We start from the raw sequence: 17,277 nt of genomic DNA on the forward strand, positions 1-17,277 counted from the left end.
AATGCCCATTCCCAGTAACACCCCTCCATTCCTCACCAGTTTCATCACCTGGGGACCAAGTGTTCAAATACACACTCCGTGAGTCCATTCTCATTTAGGCCACAGCATCGGAGGACCCAGATATGGTTCCCAGCACCCACACAGGGTGATCTCACGCTCTAGGGAATCAAATGCTTTCTTATGGTCTCTAAGGGCACTGCACTCAGGTGACATACACAGACACAAAGACGTGCATATAGGAAAGTGAAAATTTTGAAAATTAAACTTTAAAAGTGGAAGCTTGTTGAAAGATTCAGTGTATATTAAATGCCCAAAACATAAATATATCAATAGTGATACTTAACATTGTTAAGATATTGTGAGAATACCAATTGCACCACATTAGCTATGGTCATCACTATGTTCCATTGGAAAGTTGTAGTCAAGGCACAACAATATTGCATAATATTGAAAATGGACAAGCAAGAGAAAAGGGAGTAACACACATCACAAAACTTTTGCAGGAGATTCTTTGATGTATTATTGAAAGCCAAGCCAGACTCATCAGCATCTCAAAGCAACCTTCCTGTTTGGTAGGAAGAGACAGCTGATGTTTCCATGAGTGGGTGAACAGGGTTTGGGGAGTAGAGATTGCTTCTGCGATTAGTCAAACAGCCTAGTTAAGTCCAACTCCCTGCTGGCCTCGCACCCACACAGCTGAAGCAAATTCAGCTCAAAATGACAATGATGATGACTGCTCTGTGCTGTCTCTTGTCCTCAGGACCATCTTGTCCTTCTGCAGGTGCTCACGGCCACTTTGTGGTGATTCTGACATCCTTTGTCTGCAGTCTCCTACCTGACTGGCCCCTCCTTACTTTCTGAGCTACTTACCTCCGTCAGCCATAAGTCACTCTTCGCTGGTGACTTGTTCTACTACTTCATTGGCAAAAATGGAAACCATTAGAGGAGAACGTTCATGGCTTCTCCTTCCTCTGCATCCGTTCTCTCTTCCCTACGTCCTCTTCCTGTGAATGAGCTTGATCAAGCTATACATACAGTCTAGGCTCACCTGCCATTGGTATCTCACACTCCAGCAGTCTCTACCTGATAATATGCTTCCAGGCCTTCTCATCTTTTAGGTAATAATCATTCCTGTCTCATGGAATACCCTACTCAGCATACTAACTGCTATTATTCCTCCCTTGTTTAAAATTTTTTTAAACTTTTTCTGCTTCTTCCTGCTATAGCTTTTTGAAATAAAACTTCTCAAATGAAATCTCTGTAGTGACTAGCTTAACTTTCTCCATTAGTTTGTCAATGTATCCAGCATTTTTTGGTACTGTTCCACAAACTGCTCTGACTTAGATAATCAATGCAATTTGTATTTAATTCAAGAGCAAGTTTTCAAATCTCATCAGTGAACTGTCAGTGGCATTTGTCATAGTCGACATTTTCTTCTCTAAAACACTTTCTGTATGTAGTCTCTTAGATGCCGCACTTTTCACTCTTTCTTCTTTGTTTGGCTGCTTCTTCTTAGCCTCCTTTGCTTTGCCCTCCCAAACTGACCTTTCTATTTATATTCTGTCCCTAGGTGATTTTATCTAGTTTCATAATTATAAATACCATATGTTTCTGTCTACTAAGTTTATGTCTTCAGCTTGATTCCAGAGTAGTGTAAAACATTCCTTAATGCCTTCAGCTAAATATTTTATAGCCATCTCAAAAGTAACATGTCTATCAGACTCTGTATAATCTTTATTCTCTTGCATCTATGAATGATATACTATTTTTACAGTTGATCACACCCCTAATAATGCTTAAGACTTGTGTAAGAGAATCAGAGCACTTGGGGAACTACTCCTCTCAGAACTGTTTTCAGTGTGCAAGCAGAGGGGCAAGCACTGAGACTGAGGGGACTGGGAAGACCCATTGAGGGCAGAGGGTGGAAATCCAGCTTCAAAACTCAGGTTGGTGAAGCTTTCTCATCAGCACCTGGAGTAGGTAGAACTGCCCCTAGGCCATAGTGGCAGTGACAGAAACCAAGCTGGTTGGTTAGCGGCTTGTACAGAACCTGCTGTGCGACCACAGATAGCACTCTTGACCAGGGGGCACACTGGTGCTGAAATTCTGAGCAGTTCCCCATGGAGGCTCCATGGCTTGTATGCTCAAACTTCCTGAGATGACTAGAGCTGACACTCTCTGCAAATGGAAGCCTGACATGCTTGTCCAATTGGCAAAGGTGAATATGTCTGACAACACTCCGTTGAGCCAGGGGGATTGCCCTGGGTTTTACCCTGGATGGGCTAAAATCACCATTCAGAGACTTTGAACGGTCTTCTCTTGGGTGAAGGCTGTCAAGCTTTGATATTGTATAGACAGATAAGTATCCCAGCTGTTTCCCACACATGTTGCTATAACTCTCAGGCTTGAGCAAAGAGAAGCAGGGGTTGATGCAAGGCTCCTGTCATAAATTGTTGTAGAGCGAAGTCAGTCAAGCTAGTCATGGTACTTCATCTGAGTAAGGCTCATGCAGCCGAGGGCCTAGAGGTGAGGAACTCTCGGGTCTTTTGCTGAGATCCACCTTCTGGAAACATATCTGTCAATCCACATGTAAGCAAACCAGTATGCCCCCTGGATCCTTCACTGTATAAATTTAGTAAGGGGACTCAAGGTCAAATGTAGCTATATCCATGTTTTAGGGAAACAAAGTTTCCAGAGTTGAACTACAGAGGACAAGCACTTAAAATAAGCCTCCTCCATTTTGAGCCCACCAAAATTTTACCTTTCTTGATATCTGTGCCTAATGAAGAGACTTATCTATGCATGGATACAACATTCATGTTGGTAGCAGAAAGGACTTTATTCTGCCACCTTACTGATCCCGTACTTCTGTCCCTCTCTAATCTCTCTTTTGAAAAATCACATCTCACATGTGATCTTCTGCTACTCCTATTATATGGCCCTGCTTTGAATTCTATACCAAATCGGTCTACCTTCATTGCCTGTGTTATTAATTTTCTGAAACAAATCATTCTCTGTTGGCCTGTATCTCTTGGCTGATTTTCCTGTATCTTCTTCTTTGTCTCTCTCTTACAAGCCATTTGTAAAAATGGAAATAAGAATAATTAGGCAAATCACATGAAACCTCTGTGCAAACTCTCCCGTCACATCATTCTCAATCATAATAAAAGTCCTGTGATTAAAAGATCTTATATGATCTAGAGTCTCTTCAAATCCCACACCTTGTCTTTATTGGGCTGCCTAGTTTTATTTCAACTTGACATAAGCAGAGAGGAGTGAATCCTAAATAAGAAAAGTACCTCCATAAAATCAGGCTGTAGGTAACACCATAGGGCAGTGTTTCTCAACCTTCCTAATGCTGTGACCCTTTACGACTGTTTCTCATGTTGTGGTGACCCCAACCATAGCATTATTACATTACTACTTCATAACTGTAATTTTGCTGCTGTCATGAATCTTAATGTTAATGTCGATACGCAAACCTGATGGGGGTCTTGATGGGTTGAGAACCACTGCTGTGGGTATTTTCTTAATTAATTATTGCTGTGGAGGACCCAGCCATTGTGGATGGGGCCACCTCTGGGCCAGTGGTCCTGGTGTCTGTAAGAAAGCAGGTTGAGTGAGCCATGTGAAGCAAGCCAGTTAGCAGTCTTCCTCCGTGGTCTGATTTAGCTCCTGGGTCCAGGTTCCTGGCCTGCTTGAGAGCATCCTGCCCTCACTACTAAATAAACCCTTTCCTCCACCAGTTGCTGTTGGCCATGGCTTTTCATCACGGCAAGAGTAACCATAACTAACACAAATTGTTATCAGGAGTGGGTATTGCTCTGACAGACCTGACCTGGTTGCTTTGGGGAGGATTGTGGAAGGACCTTTTAAACTTTCGGCTAGAGGAGCCAATAGTGTTCAGAACTTTGTGAGCTTTTCTATGGGATCTTGGAAGATAAACATGTTGAGAAAAATGCAGAAGATGGAGAGCTGCCTTGTGAAGCTCCAGAGAGGAGTTTGAGACTCACTTTAGGATACTGTCACGGCTGTTTGCTGCTTTGGTTGAGACTTGTGGTTCTGGTTAGCTAGGGCTGAAGAACCTGTTGTGATGAACAAGATGCCAGAAGCACTAAAGTGAAACCTTGATTTTGCTGAGATACTCAGTGCTGCTCCCCTGCCGCTGAGAGATCAGTGGTGACTAAAAAGAAATCAGAATGGCTGAAATGAAGTCTACAAAGTGTTTCCTCAGCGTGAACACACAGAATCTGTGTTCCATAGGCAGCCAAGATACCTCACACTACAACTGAACACGGTGACGTGGAAGAGCCACTAGGTGGTAATGGTTTTGAAAGCACAAAGGAGTCATGAAAAGCAGCCGCGCCTGCTTGTCACTCTGGGAGTCCAGGAGAGGCCGTTAGTGAAGATGCAGTTCAGTCACATTTGAAGCCCCGTGACTGAAATGGTCCTGGAGAGAAGCTGAAGCTGAGAACCATAAGTGGAGCCCAGGAGAGGCTACCAGTGACAGTGCGGCCCCTTTGGTCAGACACCACAGGATTTTGGAGATGTAATTTTCATGGAAGACCCAGAATAACAGCAGCGGAGAGGCATCTGCCAGAGCCTGGAAGACAAGCTGTGTGTGTTGCAGAGGACAGCCGCAGCAGTGACCCACGCCTTTTAGAGGAGCCCAAACATTTGTGAGTGAACACCCGATAGTGAGCACTGAGTTATTTACACCAGTGGTATTTGTTTTTGCTTTGCTCAAATTGTGACTATGCCCTGGATTTTCTGTCTTGAAGTATGAAAGTAATTAACTTTATTTTGACTTTTGCAGGAGCCCATAGTGGGAGACTTTGAACTTTTTTTTTTTTAAGTTTTTCTTTTTCGGTTTTTCGAGACAAGGTCTCTCTGTGTAACCTTGGCTGTCCTGGACTCGCTCTGTAGACCAGGCCGGCCTCGAACTCACAGCGATTCCACTGCCTCTGCCTCCCAAGTGCTGGGATTAAAGGCGTGCACCACCACACCCGGCGAGACTTTAAACTTATAAAAGAGCTCCAGCCACAATGATGCCACTCAATACTTTAGAGAACTTTACCATAAGTTTTTATCTGTACTGTTCTCTCCACTTTGCCTATAGTTTTCCTTGTGGTCTTTGCCTCACTTTCCTCAAATAGCATCATTTCAATTATGTCATCTTTGGCCACCCAGTCTAATCTATGAAATCGTATACATTATAGCTCCTATGTCCCACAAAAGCCCTTGACACTCCCTGATGGCTACCCCCTGAAGATAGAGATGTGAACCTAAAGCCTTCAGGAAGTTTCTTCCATGTTGTTTTCTTTCACTAATTTCTGTCTCCTGGTTTTTCTAGAATGAAAAAGCAGCTACAGCAGCTACACTACCTTAGCGTCTAGTTGCCATAGCACTTACATTATGATTATACAGATGACTATGAGTTTTCATCTTGCAGTTTCAGTAGAGGAGCATAGCTACAGTGAGAGGATTGTATATGTAACTCTGTGTGCCGATTCCATGGAAGTGAAAATGGAAGTTTAGTCTTCTGTAAGTTGGAAGACTGACTGGAGGGCATGAGTCATTCTGTGTTGGCTATTCCTGCAAAGAAAGTCATCACTCTTTAAGTAGACATAGTAGATTAAATGTGAATCCAGTACTTTTCTTTAAGATAGCTAACATTAAACTTTTGGAAAGCACTATTTCCTTATAAAAGGAGATGGTTGTGATTTTGTATGTTTAGGAAGATAAAATATTTACTACTAAAAGGCTTTAAGTGTAGTTGATAATCTGAGGTCTGACACCCTAGACTGTGTAAATAATTCCATTGCTCAACTGGGAGAACAAGTTCTTATGCAAATTTTTGGAGGCATTTCAGTTAGTTGGGATATGTGTTGATATGCAGTCAGGATTGGTTTCATATTTGAAAACAAATATATTTGAAGGAGTATATAAAAATATGTTTAATTCCTTTCACAATTAATACCTCTTGCTTTTTCAAAAAAGTGATTAACAGTTCCCTGGAGTAACTATCAAAGACTGAAAGGTGTTAGAATTGGAACAAAAGGTGATGCATAGGTAGCATGGGTGTGTCACAGAGTAGACAGGTTCCCACCTATTGGTTTTGCTCTGCTGCTCTTGCCCACAAGGGACTTTAGCAAAATACCTATAGAGGCCCAAGTTCCCAGCAAATATGACTCTGGATTAGTTCTACCATGCAGAGGAACGTAAAATAAAATCCAGAAGTTCTTCTCAGTGTAGCACAGCCACAACTTAGCTCGCAAACACGTTAAAGCACTTAGAACTAGATGCTCTGCTCAGAAAAACAACCACAAACTCAGAGCTGTGGAGAGCTTCTCTTGGACATGTATACATCATATAACTCTGAGTTGTTTTACTTCCTCACGCACTTCCCTAGGAGATGCCCTACTTTCCAGTGTTCTCCTAGATCATGTATTGAGATAGTTTGCTGTCGTGGCTTGTTGTTGTGGAAGTTCTGGGACTCCTTCTGAGAGTAATTATTTCCACACTCAAGAAGTTCATCTATAACTCAGCTTGGGTGATTTACAGAGCTTGGAATTGGTTATCAAACAGTGTTGGTCTTCTCTATTTGGGTCTTTACCCAACTCTCTTGAAAATGGTATCTGAGCATTAAAAATCGGCTCATAAAAAACAAAGATAGGGATAACTATATTAATCCCGTCAGCAAGATTTTAATTATTCTCCCAGAAGACCATTTTTAATAAGTTAAAGGTTCTAGGTAACTGCTATAATTGAAAAATCACTTTTGTTCATTTTATTGTTTTAATTTTTGGAAAAGAGAATAATGTGTTTAATATGCTGTTAATTTCCTAGACACTCATGGACAACATTTAAAGGCCCATAGGACTCCTTTAGATTTAAGTTTGCCTTAATTGTTCCAACACTGTTTCATTGACATGAACTCAGACCACATGGCATTAGCTCCTTATTCCTCCCTCTTTTGACTACTACCCCCAATCTGCTATGCTGTCACTGCTATCTCACCCCTAGGACTCCATTTCTTCTCCAAGTTGTGCCACTTTAGTGACAATGGCTTTAGTTAAATTGTGTAATGTTTCCTAAGCTGCAAGTACTGTCTTCATACTGTGTTGAAGAGAAATTGAATTAATTTAGTATGTACTCATAGAAAAGCATGTAGCAATTGTAAGCACTATCACAGTATCTGTAATAGGTCTTTTGATAGTTGCTATGTAGGATTCTACAGGAGCCTCCTTGACCAGAGACATGAATTGAATTTTCCTCAGTCAAACCCCACATCTGTAAGACTACAGGGCAAGAGATCCTAATCCCTCACTTCTCATTTCACTTTGAGGTTTTGAATCAATTGAGGACAGACATAAGAGGCAACAACACAGGATGGTGCTGAGACAATACCTATGGGAGTCTAAGCGCTTGGAGTTGCCTTTAAGGTGAGCACTTGAAACAATACAGCCTGCCTTAGCCAAGAGCTATTCAAGCTCCAGGGTACCTTTTAAACTCTTCAAGTGCTACTTTTCCTTTTTAAACATTAGAGACAAGGGCCTGTGAGATGTCTCAGTGGGTAAAGGTGTTTGCTGCCAAGTCTGATAACCTGAGTTCCATCCCTGGAATGGCTGTGGTGGAAGAAAAAAATTAACTTCGACAAGCTATTCTACACACACACACACACACACACACACACACACACACACAGAGAGAGAGAGAGAGAGAGAGAGAGAGAGAGAGAGAGAGAGAGAGAGAGAAGGGGAGAGAGAGAACATACACAATAAATAGATAAAGTGCAACAATTTAAAAAAATATATAGCCAAAAACATATTTCTGCCACCTCTATAGAAACTGTTTTTTTTTTCCTTTCCTGAAGATGCATAATTCTTCTACTCTCCTTTGCCTAGGGAAAATCAAAACCCCTAGGCATTTAACCCCTATGCCAGCCTAAACTCACTCCCTTATTTACTAATACATGAAGCAGATCAAGAAGTGGACTTAGCAGGAACAAAATGTTCTAAGCGGGTTTGCGCTATTCTTCCATGCCGGCTTCACTGAAGGGTGGCTGTTCTTCCATGCCGGCTTCACTGAAGGGTGGCTGTTCTTCCATGCCGGCTTCACTGAGGGGCAGTAGTTCGATTCTGCTCGTGTAGATCAACTAGAAGCAATGTCACGTGCATCATCAGCTGCAGTGAGTTCTTGTAGAAATTGTGTTCTTGCCAGAATGCAAGGAAGCTGACATACATGTGAGGCCACTACCATGTGATCATGGGAAAGTCAAATCAAACACACATACAGAGTAAACCATGTCTCCAGCATCTTGGCCCTGGTACCCATTTTCTTACAATAGATATCTGCATGGCAGCCTCTAGCTGCCACATTGAGTTGTCTGCCTGGCCAGTTGCCTCTGAGACACTAGTGTCTGTTATTTTATTTGTTTACTTGTTTTTAAGGAACTAGTTGCATAGACTTTTGAGAAGTACACCATTACTCAATTATCTCACTGGCTCTGGTGAGGTTACCTGTGGACTTCTTTTGAACATGTTTTTTTTTTCATTATATAGTGAAAAATACAGGCATCTTATTTGATGAAATTTGCCACATGATAAGAGTACAATAGGGAAAAGTAGGCCTTTGTTCTTCGTATTACCTGCTTGGTCTTTGGGTAAAGCTGATTTCTGCATAGAAGCCAGAAGTAACAAAGAATTCTGGTTTTTGCCTTTGCTTTTGTTTTGCTCTATTGTTGTTTTATTTCGTTTTGTTACTTTACAAAGAAATGGGGAGAGGAGAATGAAAGACCTAGATGCAAAGTCATGTGAGAATTATAATATATGACATGATGTTTAGGGATATGAGCTTTATGTTCCAGTCCTAGGGGTCAAATGCTCACCCCTATGCTGATTAACTCAGTGGCTATGAAAATAAACCTCACTTTCAAATCAGGAAAAAGTAATAGTAACATCATGACTGCCCATCTTCTAGACTTACATTTCAAGTAGTTAATTTTTTTCACACATACCACATTTTATTTAATAATGTTCATATTTTTCTATATTTCAAAGGGAAAGTCAACCATACAATTTTTCCATAAATATCCTTAGCTAAAGCTTCAAGTAATTTCAAGAGAAAAGTAATATATAATTGGTGGAAAGATGGTCTCCACAAAGATGTCAACATGATAAACCCCTGTGGATATTTCCTTGTTTGTACAAACATCTTTGCACATGTAACTAAAGAGAAAAAAAAATGTTACTGTGAATCGCTTTGTAGGTCCTAAATTCAGGACAGTACCTTTATCACTAAGATTAAACAGGAGAGGAATTATGTGGCGATAGAGGGAAAACGTAACCATAAATAAAAGGAGCCCAGTCTTACAACATGGGATGACACTACAAATAATTCTCCACTCTCTCTTCTAGAGGCTCAGCAGACACCTTGACTTCACGTTTCCTGCCTTCAAAAGTTTAAGAGAGAGCCGCACACGCCTTTAATCCCAGCACTCAGGAGGCAGAGGCAGGCGGATCGCTGTGAGTTCAAGGCCAGCCTGGTCTACAAAGTGAGTCCAGGATGGCCAAGGCTACACAGAGAAACCCTGTCTCGAAAAAAAAAAAAAAAAACAAACCAAAAGTTTAAGAGAATACAGTTTTGAGGTTTCAAAGCATTAAATTAACACAGTGTGTTACAATTGCCACAGGAAACTAACCCACTCTACAAGATCATATAAACTGGTTGGAATATAGCAAACATCCACTACATATTGTGTTACTATTATGACAAACAGAGAAAGGTAAGATTTTCTTAGATACTGGATTTTCACTGCTCTGCCCAAACATGTAGGTGACAACACTTTGTATAACAGGATATTTGTTTTGTTTTGTTTTTAATTTTTAAATTTTTTATTTTATTAATTTATTCAGAATACAATTCAATTGTTATCCCATCACTTGTATCCTCCCATTCCCCCTTTCCTCCCGATTTCACCCTATTCCCCTCCCCTAGGTCTATGATCTACCAAGGGGGACCTCCTCCACCACTTTATGGTCATAGGCTATCAAGTCTTATCTTGGTAGCCTGCTTATTCTTTCTTTGACCGCCATCAGGCCTCCCCACCCAGAGGAGGTGCTTAAATATGGGGCACCAGAGTTCATGTCAGAGTAAGTGCCCGCTGTCCACATAACTGTGGGGAATGTCCTGTTCATTGGATAGATCAGAGTAGGGGTTTGATGTTTACTACTTGTATTGTCCTTGGTTAGTGCAATAGTTTGAACAGATCCACCTGGGCTCCAATCCACCTGTCACAATGTTCTTCTTGTAGGTTTCTAGCATCTTTTGAGTCCTTCTATTTCCCCATCTCCTATATTTCTCTTACCTAGAGTCTCAGTAGGATGTCCTCACATCTATCCCAATCTCCTGGCAAATGAAGACTTTAGTGGGACATGCCTTTTGGGCTAGTGCCCAGTTAGTTATAAGTGAGTATATACCATGTGAGTCTTTCTGCTTCTGGGTGAACTCACTCAGTATGATCATTTCTAGTTCCATCCATTTGTCCACAAATTTCAGGATTTCCTTGTTTTTGATAGCTGAGTAGTATTCCATAGTATAAATGTACCAGTTTCTTTATCCATTCTTCAACTGAGGGATACTTAGGCTATTTCCAGGTTCTGGCTATTACAAATAAGGCTGCTATGAACATGGTTGAGCATATGCCCTTATTGTGTGGTGGAGCATTTTCTGGGCATATTTCAAGGAGTGGAATAGCTGGATCTTAAAGAAGCCCTATTTCCAGTTTTCTGAGAAAGTGCCAGATAGATTTCTGAAGTGGTTTTGTCACCATGCACAAAACTCAAGTCCAAGTGGATTTAAAGACCTCAACATAAAACCAGAGACACTAAATCCATTAGAAGAGAAAGTAGGGATATATTGTCACAGGAGACAACTTCCTGAACAGAACATCAACATCCCAGGACTTAAGGTCAACAATTAATAAATGGGACCTCATGACCTTCTGTAAGGCAGGAGATACTGTCAACAGAACAAAGCGACAGCCTACAGACTTGGAAAAGATCTTCACCAACCCTACATCTGACAAAAGTGTAATATCCAAAATATATAAAGAACTCAAGAAATTAAACATCACCAAAACAAATAATCCAATTGAGAAATGGGGCTCAGAACTAAACAGAACATTCTCAACAGAGGAATATCAAATGGCTGAGAAACATGTAAAGAAATGCTCAACGTCTTTAGTTATCAGAGAAATGCAAATCAAAACAACTCTGAGATTACATCTTACACCCATCAGAATGGCTAAGATTAAAAATTCAAGTGACACGACATGCTGGTGAGGATGTGGAGAAAGAGGAACACTCCTTCATTGCTGGTGGGAATGCAGACTTGTATAACAGGATATTTGTAACTGGTTGCTAAGAGTGGAGGATACATTCCTGGTACTTCTGGGAGTGGGCAGAGGTGTTTGTGAAAGTCTTCAGTAATTTTCTCAAGAAAAGAAATGTTGATTAAAGTTTCTACACTTCAGCAAAGGCAGAAAAAAATGCTCAAATCATGCACCTTCTATTTTTAACACAGACTAACAGATTTATCAAATAGGCGAACCTAGGAACATAAAGATGCTGCATGTGTGCAAATACATTTTGTGTAACTTAGCTGATGTTAAGTCTTCTGCCAACAGCTGCTTCTGGAAGACTCTTCTCTGAGAGAGAATGTGTATGGTGACAAGATATCAGATTCTTTTTTGTGTGGACAGTTTTGGCTCCCCGGTGGTTTGGCATTACATCTTTCAAAATGTGTGTGTGTGTTTTTTAAACTGATATAATATATGATAATATCACATTGTGTTGAGCTTGCCTGAGAGGAGCATAGCTCAATGGTACAATGCTTGCCTAACATTCAAAAAGATTTGAATTCAACTCTCAGCACTATGGGGTGGGTGAGAGGGGGAGTGAACTGTTTCTAAGAATTTTATTTATTTATTTATTTATTTATTTATTTATTTATTTATGGAAGAACTAAATTAAATCCCTGTCTCTCTGTATTAAAAAATTAATGTAAAAATGGGCCAATGACCCTGTTGTAAGACCTAATAATTTAAAACACTACAGAAAAACATAGAGGAAAGACTTTTAAGACAAAAGGTAACAGCTTTCTGAACAGGACTCACATAGTTCAGGAAACACAGCAAGGATTGACAAAAGGGGATTGCGTAGAGTTACAAATCTTCTGTACCACAAAGGAAAAATTACCAGAGTGAAGTAACAGCTTGCAGAATATAACAGTAAAATATTTTAAAGAGTACATAAAAGAGCTACAAATTAAATGCAAAAGGAGGAGTAATCTAATCACCAAATGGTTAAATGTACTAAATAGTTCTGAGAGAAAACGGAAATGCTCTCCTGCTGAAGTGGCTCTGTGTCACTCCCCATTTTAAATGACATTCGAAGGGACTGTTTGGATGGCAATAATGGAGGTCTGGTTTCTCAGTGTCTCCCCTAACATTACCAAGATGCGGCTTTTATAGAATCTCCATTGCCATTTGCTCCCACAGAAGAAGACACAAACTGAATTCTTGGGTATGGGGTTCACCTTGCTCTTCCCTCTAGGTATGAAGTTTAGGATGCTGCATTGTGTATATCACGTATTTTCTTAGAATAGAACAACATGAGGGTTAGTGGGTAAGCTCTTTACTTAGTCAGTAACCCATATGCAAAGCTATAATAATGGTTCTGGGAAAGTTCATACTGAGCATGGAGGGGAATATATTGGGGAGGTTTTTTTTTGTTTGTTTGTTTGTTTGTTTTTTTGCTTTCTTTTGTTTTGTTTTAAGAACAACAACGGCCACTTGGTGGTGGCACATGCCTTTAATCCCAGCACTTGGGAGGCACAGGCAGGAGAATCTATGTGAGTTCAAGGCTAGGATGGCCTACAAAGCTTGTCCAGGACAGCCAGGGCTACATAGAGAAACCTTGTCTCACCATTCCCCATAAAGAATAACAACAAAAAATCCTGTGGGTTAGAAAGGAACTAGGGTACATAGAAAATAATTTCCCTGGTTTGCAATCAGACTTGCTGCCTTGTTGGTAGTGCATCAACCCAAGGGCCTCTTCAAATGTGGTCACCAGGCAATAGTACTAGCATCCGCCAAGAACCTATGAGAGGGGTCTGGATGAGGAACTTGGATATGGTGCTGTAAACCTGTGCCTCAACAAGCCCACTGGTGACTCCTAGCCACAGGAAAGCTTGGTAATCATTTCTCTAGACTCAGTCCTTATTGACTTCAATCAAGGCAAATCATTAAATCCATAACCACTGTAGAAACAGTCCCCATGACCTGCTTCATCAGCACAAATCACTGGATTAGGTTATTGTCGAAAACAAGAGAGAATCAGGGACCAACAAAACCCAAGTAAAGCCTGGGACAGTAGTGGCAACTGTATAAGTTATCAGAAAGCTCTGATAGTAAGAGGCATAAAATGGCAAAGAAATATCAAAATATGGGGAAAAGAGAATGCTAAAAGTGAAGAATATGGGCTAAAATGACCAGATATAATAAGAGAATATTGATAGCTTTTAGTCATACAGTGCAGAACCATAAGAAAAACAGTCTTCTAATTTGTTTACTGCCTCTGCTCATCTTACACAATAGGAGCAGAAATTCAGCTAGAAGAGAAATAAATTCCTATTAAGAGATATCATGTTCAAAACAATGAAACAAACAAAAACCCTTAATGAGTTGTAAGTGAAAATTAAGGAATTAGGAAAAACATGAGGGGGGGTAGGAGATAGAGGAGAAAGAAGAAAAATATAGCCCCTGAAGGGGTCTGGGTGTGGGTATGTGGATCCAATGTCCAAACCATGGGACCTTTCATCCCTTGTGGAAAGTATGGAGTGGAGAGTGTGTGCACTCTGATTCCCTCCTTGGCCTGACCACACAGAAGCCAGTGTAATAAGCTGTGGCCCTAGGAGAGCCTTTTGTGATGGACGTCATGTCACGCTATTGCACTATTGCATTCAAATTCCTTCCTAATTTCTAAGCTTTAATTATCTTGTCAGGGCTTGTACAAGCAACTAGGTGCTTGTTACTAATCCTTCTGGCCAAGGATTGTTGTTTCAAGCTATCTTGTGCCATCTTCATTCTGGGCTTTAACAACTTCATTTTGACTCAGTTTTGAATAAACTCATGGTTTACTCTGTGTTTTCTCATTGCAATAGTAGTATGTTCCAAATTAAAAGCTGATTCTGGGAAGGGATATCAATTTAATTATTTAGGTTGGTAACAACACACACACACACACACACACACACACACACACACACACACACGCGCACTTTTAGACCAGCAATTCCTGCAGTGTCAATACCATATCTATTTTATATATGCTTCTTTTCTACCAAAGGCATAAAACATTTTATTTGTCTGAATTAAGAGTTAATTGGCTTTGAATAAGTTCAGGATTTGTTTTCTTTTCTTTGGGTTTCTAGCTTATGATAACTTCAAATGTTTCAGGAGACACATTCAACTAACACTGATGAGAACCATACCTCCACTGATAATGCTGCTACTATTGCTTAGATTTGTCTTTTAATCAAGGTTGGTTAAAAATGACTTTTATTAATTTAATTCCCCTCCCAGTCATTATCTGCCTCTTACACACAAAGGCAATATTAAGATGTTCTATAGAAAGAAACAAACTATCTGGCAGATCACAAGCCAGGAATCTGCACGTGCTGGAAGTGAAGAGAAAGTGACAGATGCGGCTGCTCAACGCAGATGTGTATGTGGTTCCCACCAGGGTGAAGTGATTCAAGCTGTGGCACAGTACCAATATGTGGCTTGGAAAATTGTGGGAAGCTTTCTTTGCTTTCTCTCCTTAGGGAAAGGCCAAAGAGATGGCCAGGAGGGAAGTGAATTCCTTCTAACCACGAATGGCCAGACCTGGGTGAAAAGTTTAGCCATTAAGCATTTGGGAGTGGCTACATTTTCAGATTAAAAATAATGTATTTTCACTACTTTTGAAAGGAAAACATTTGAATTAGTGTATTTAACTATTAATAGAGTGAAGAGAAATGTTGGATATAAAACAAAGGAAAATAGTAACTGGACAATGTACGTTTTGCAATTAATAACATTTTATGTAAGTAATATATATGCACAGTGTAAAAATTAAAACTACCAACAAATGTAGTATTTTTAAACATTTACTTGCCTGCTTATTTGTTTATTTAGAGAGTGTGTTTGTCTGTGTATTTGTCTCTCTCTCCGTTTCTCTTTCTCTTGTTCACTCTTTTTCTCTGTCTGTGTCTCTGTCTCTCTGTCTCTGTCTCTCTGTCTCTCTCTCTCTCTCTCGTGTGTGTGTGTGTGTGTGTGTGTGTGTGTGTGTGTGTGTGTGTGTGTGTGTGTGTGTGTGTAGGTCAACTTTCAGAAGGCATTGTTTTCTTTCCAACATGTGTTTTTCATGGCGTCAACTTAGGTCATCAGGCTCACAGCAAATGCTCTTAGCCAGAGAGCCATATTGCCAGTATCCAACAGCTAAGCTCTTAAGATGAACTATCCCTCTTCTGTTTTCTGATGCTACTTTCTTTCCTAATCAAAAAGCAACCAAATACATATTGTTAGCTTGAGTAAAGATTTGTGAATGTTTTGTCAATCTATTTTATATTTTCAGATGGTTAGCTCATTATGATTTCTTTCATAGTAAAATTCCTGGATTTGGCTCATGCTCTGCTTTGTGTGATGCCAACAACCTCAACGCCTCCCTCTCTTATGAATTCAGTAAAGTCTGAAGAAGAAATATTCCTGTGTTGGAGATATGTACTTTGACTGAGATGCACTTTTACAATGAAATAGGGTTTTCTATATCCTGACACAGACAAATAAATAAAATTCTGAGTGTCTTCTGCCATAAAAAGCTTAGCACAGGGAGTTTTAGTAGAATATGTTGGAGGATGCTCTAGGACCAGCCCTGAGAAAAACAAAAGTGAGATAGTGAGCCATAACACAAATGATCATTGTTTATCAATCAGGAATCCTCTGCGGTTCATTTTCAATATATCTTGTGTCAAGATTTAAAGAAACTCAGCTACACATAGAGAATTGCTATGAAAACTTGTGTGTCTTACTTAGGGCTCAGTTGCTGTGAAGAGACACTGTGACCAATGCGACCCTTATAATAGAAAGCATTAATTAGGGATTCCTTACAAATTCAGAGATTTGTTTCATTATCGTCATGTCAGGGAGCATAGCAGCAGGTAGACAAACATGTTTCTGGAAAAGTAGCTGAGAGTTCTACATCCAGATCTGCAGGCAGCACTCTGGTTTTGGTATCGCCTTTGGAAACCTCAAAGCCTACTCTACAGTGATACATTTCCTCCAACAAGGCCACACCTCCTAGTCCTTTCCAATAGTGCCACTACCTGGAGACCAAGAATTCAAATCTATGAGCTTATGGGGCCATTATTAGTTAAACCACCACACTGTGTAAAGATCAGGCTGATCTGACACTCTGAAGTTGGTCGCATTACTTCTCATGTCTGTGACCTAGTACATGAAGACATGTAGGAAGGCAGGACTGAGCTTGCAGTTCAGAATGCAGTCGCTGTGGCTAAGGGGCAGGGCAGGGCCACCAGCTCTTGTCAGTGGTGGTGGGATGCTCCTTGGCATATCAGAAATCAGAGACAGGGAAAAGTTGGGGTGAAGCTGATTTTATCCCCACCACCCCTCCTGCCACAACCCCCCTCCTTTTACTGACATTGAGACCCCAGCCCCAGAGATAGTGCTGTACACTTTCAGACCATGTACTTCCCTTTAGTAATCTCTGGAAATGTCCTTACAGGCATACCGAAAGCTGTTCATCTTCCTTAACGTAATCCAGTTGACCACAAAAAAGAAAAGAGAATCACAGTGTCACAGAGACAGACAGAATTTAAACACAGGCCTTTCCAACTTCAAAGTTTCTCTTACCACATTGCTTTTTACTAGTCTGTTGTGCTTCATTTTTGAGGAGGAAGAGGGGGTGGTATTGAGGAATAAAACTGTATTTATGTATAATATGTTTTCCTGAAGTATGTATACATAGTGGAATGGTTAACATCAGACAATTAACATAGGAATTGCATACTTACACATATGAGGTGTGTGTGTGTGTGTGTGTGTGTGTGTGTGTGTGTGTGTGTGTGTGTGTGTATGTGTGTGTGATGTGTTGGTTGAGAAAAGTTAAAATCTGCTCTGGTAGTAATAAAAACACAGTACATTTTTAGGTTGTT

The 17,277-nt window shown here is 40.4% G+C and overlaps 1 long non-coding RNA gene across 1 annotated transcript in view; it reads left to right on the plus strand.

The window, feature by feature from the left end:
- Nucleotides 1–4,377: 4,377 nt before the first annotated feature.
- The window catches only part of LOC311599499, a 93,079-nt gene continuing 80,179 nt past the window's right edge, over nucleotides 4,378–17,277 (plus strand). Inside the window, exon 1 of the long non-coding RNA XR_014779917.1 lies at nucleotides 4,378–4,679. This is a non-coding gene — a long non-coding RNA (uncharacterized lncRNA). The remainder of the gene's footprint in view (nucleotides 4,680–17,277) is intronic.

The sequence above is a fragment of the Acomys minous genome, assembly GCF_964271855.1.
Source record: "Acomys minous genome assembly, chromosome: 6".
Lineage (NCBI taxonomy): Eukaryota > Metazoa > Chordata > Mammalia > Rodentia > Muridae > Acomys > Acomys minous.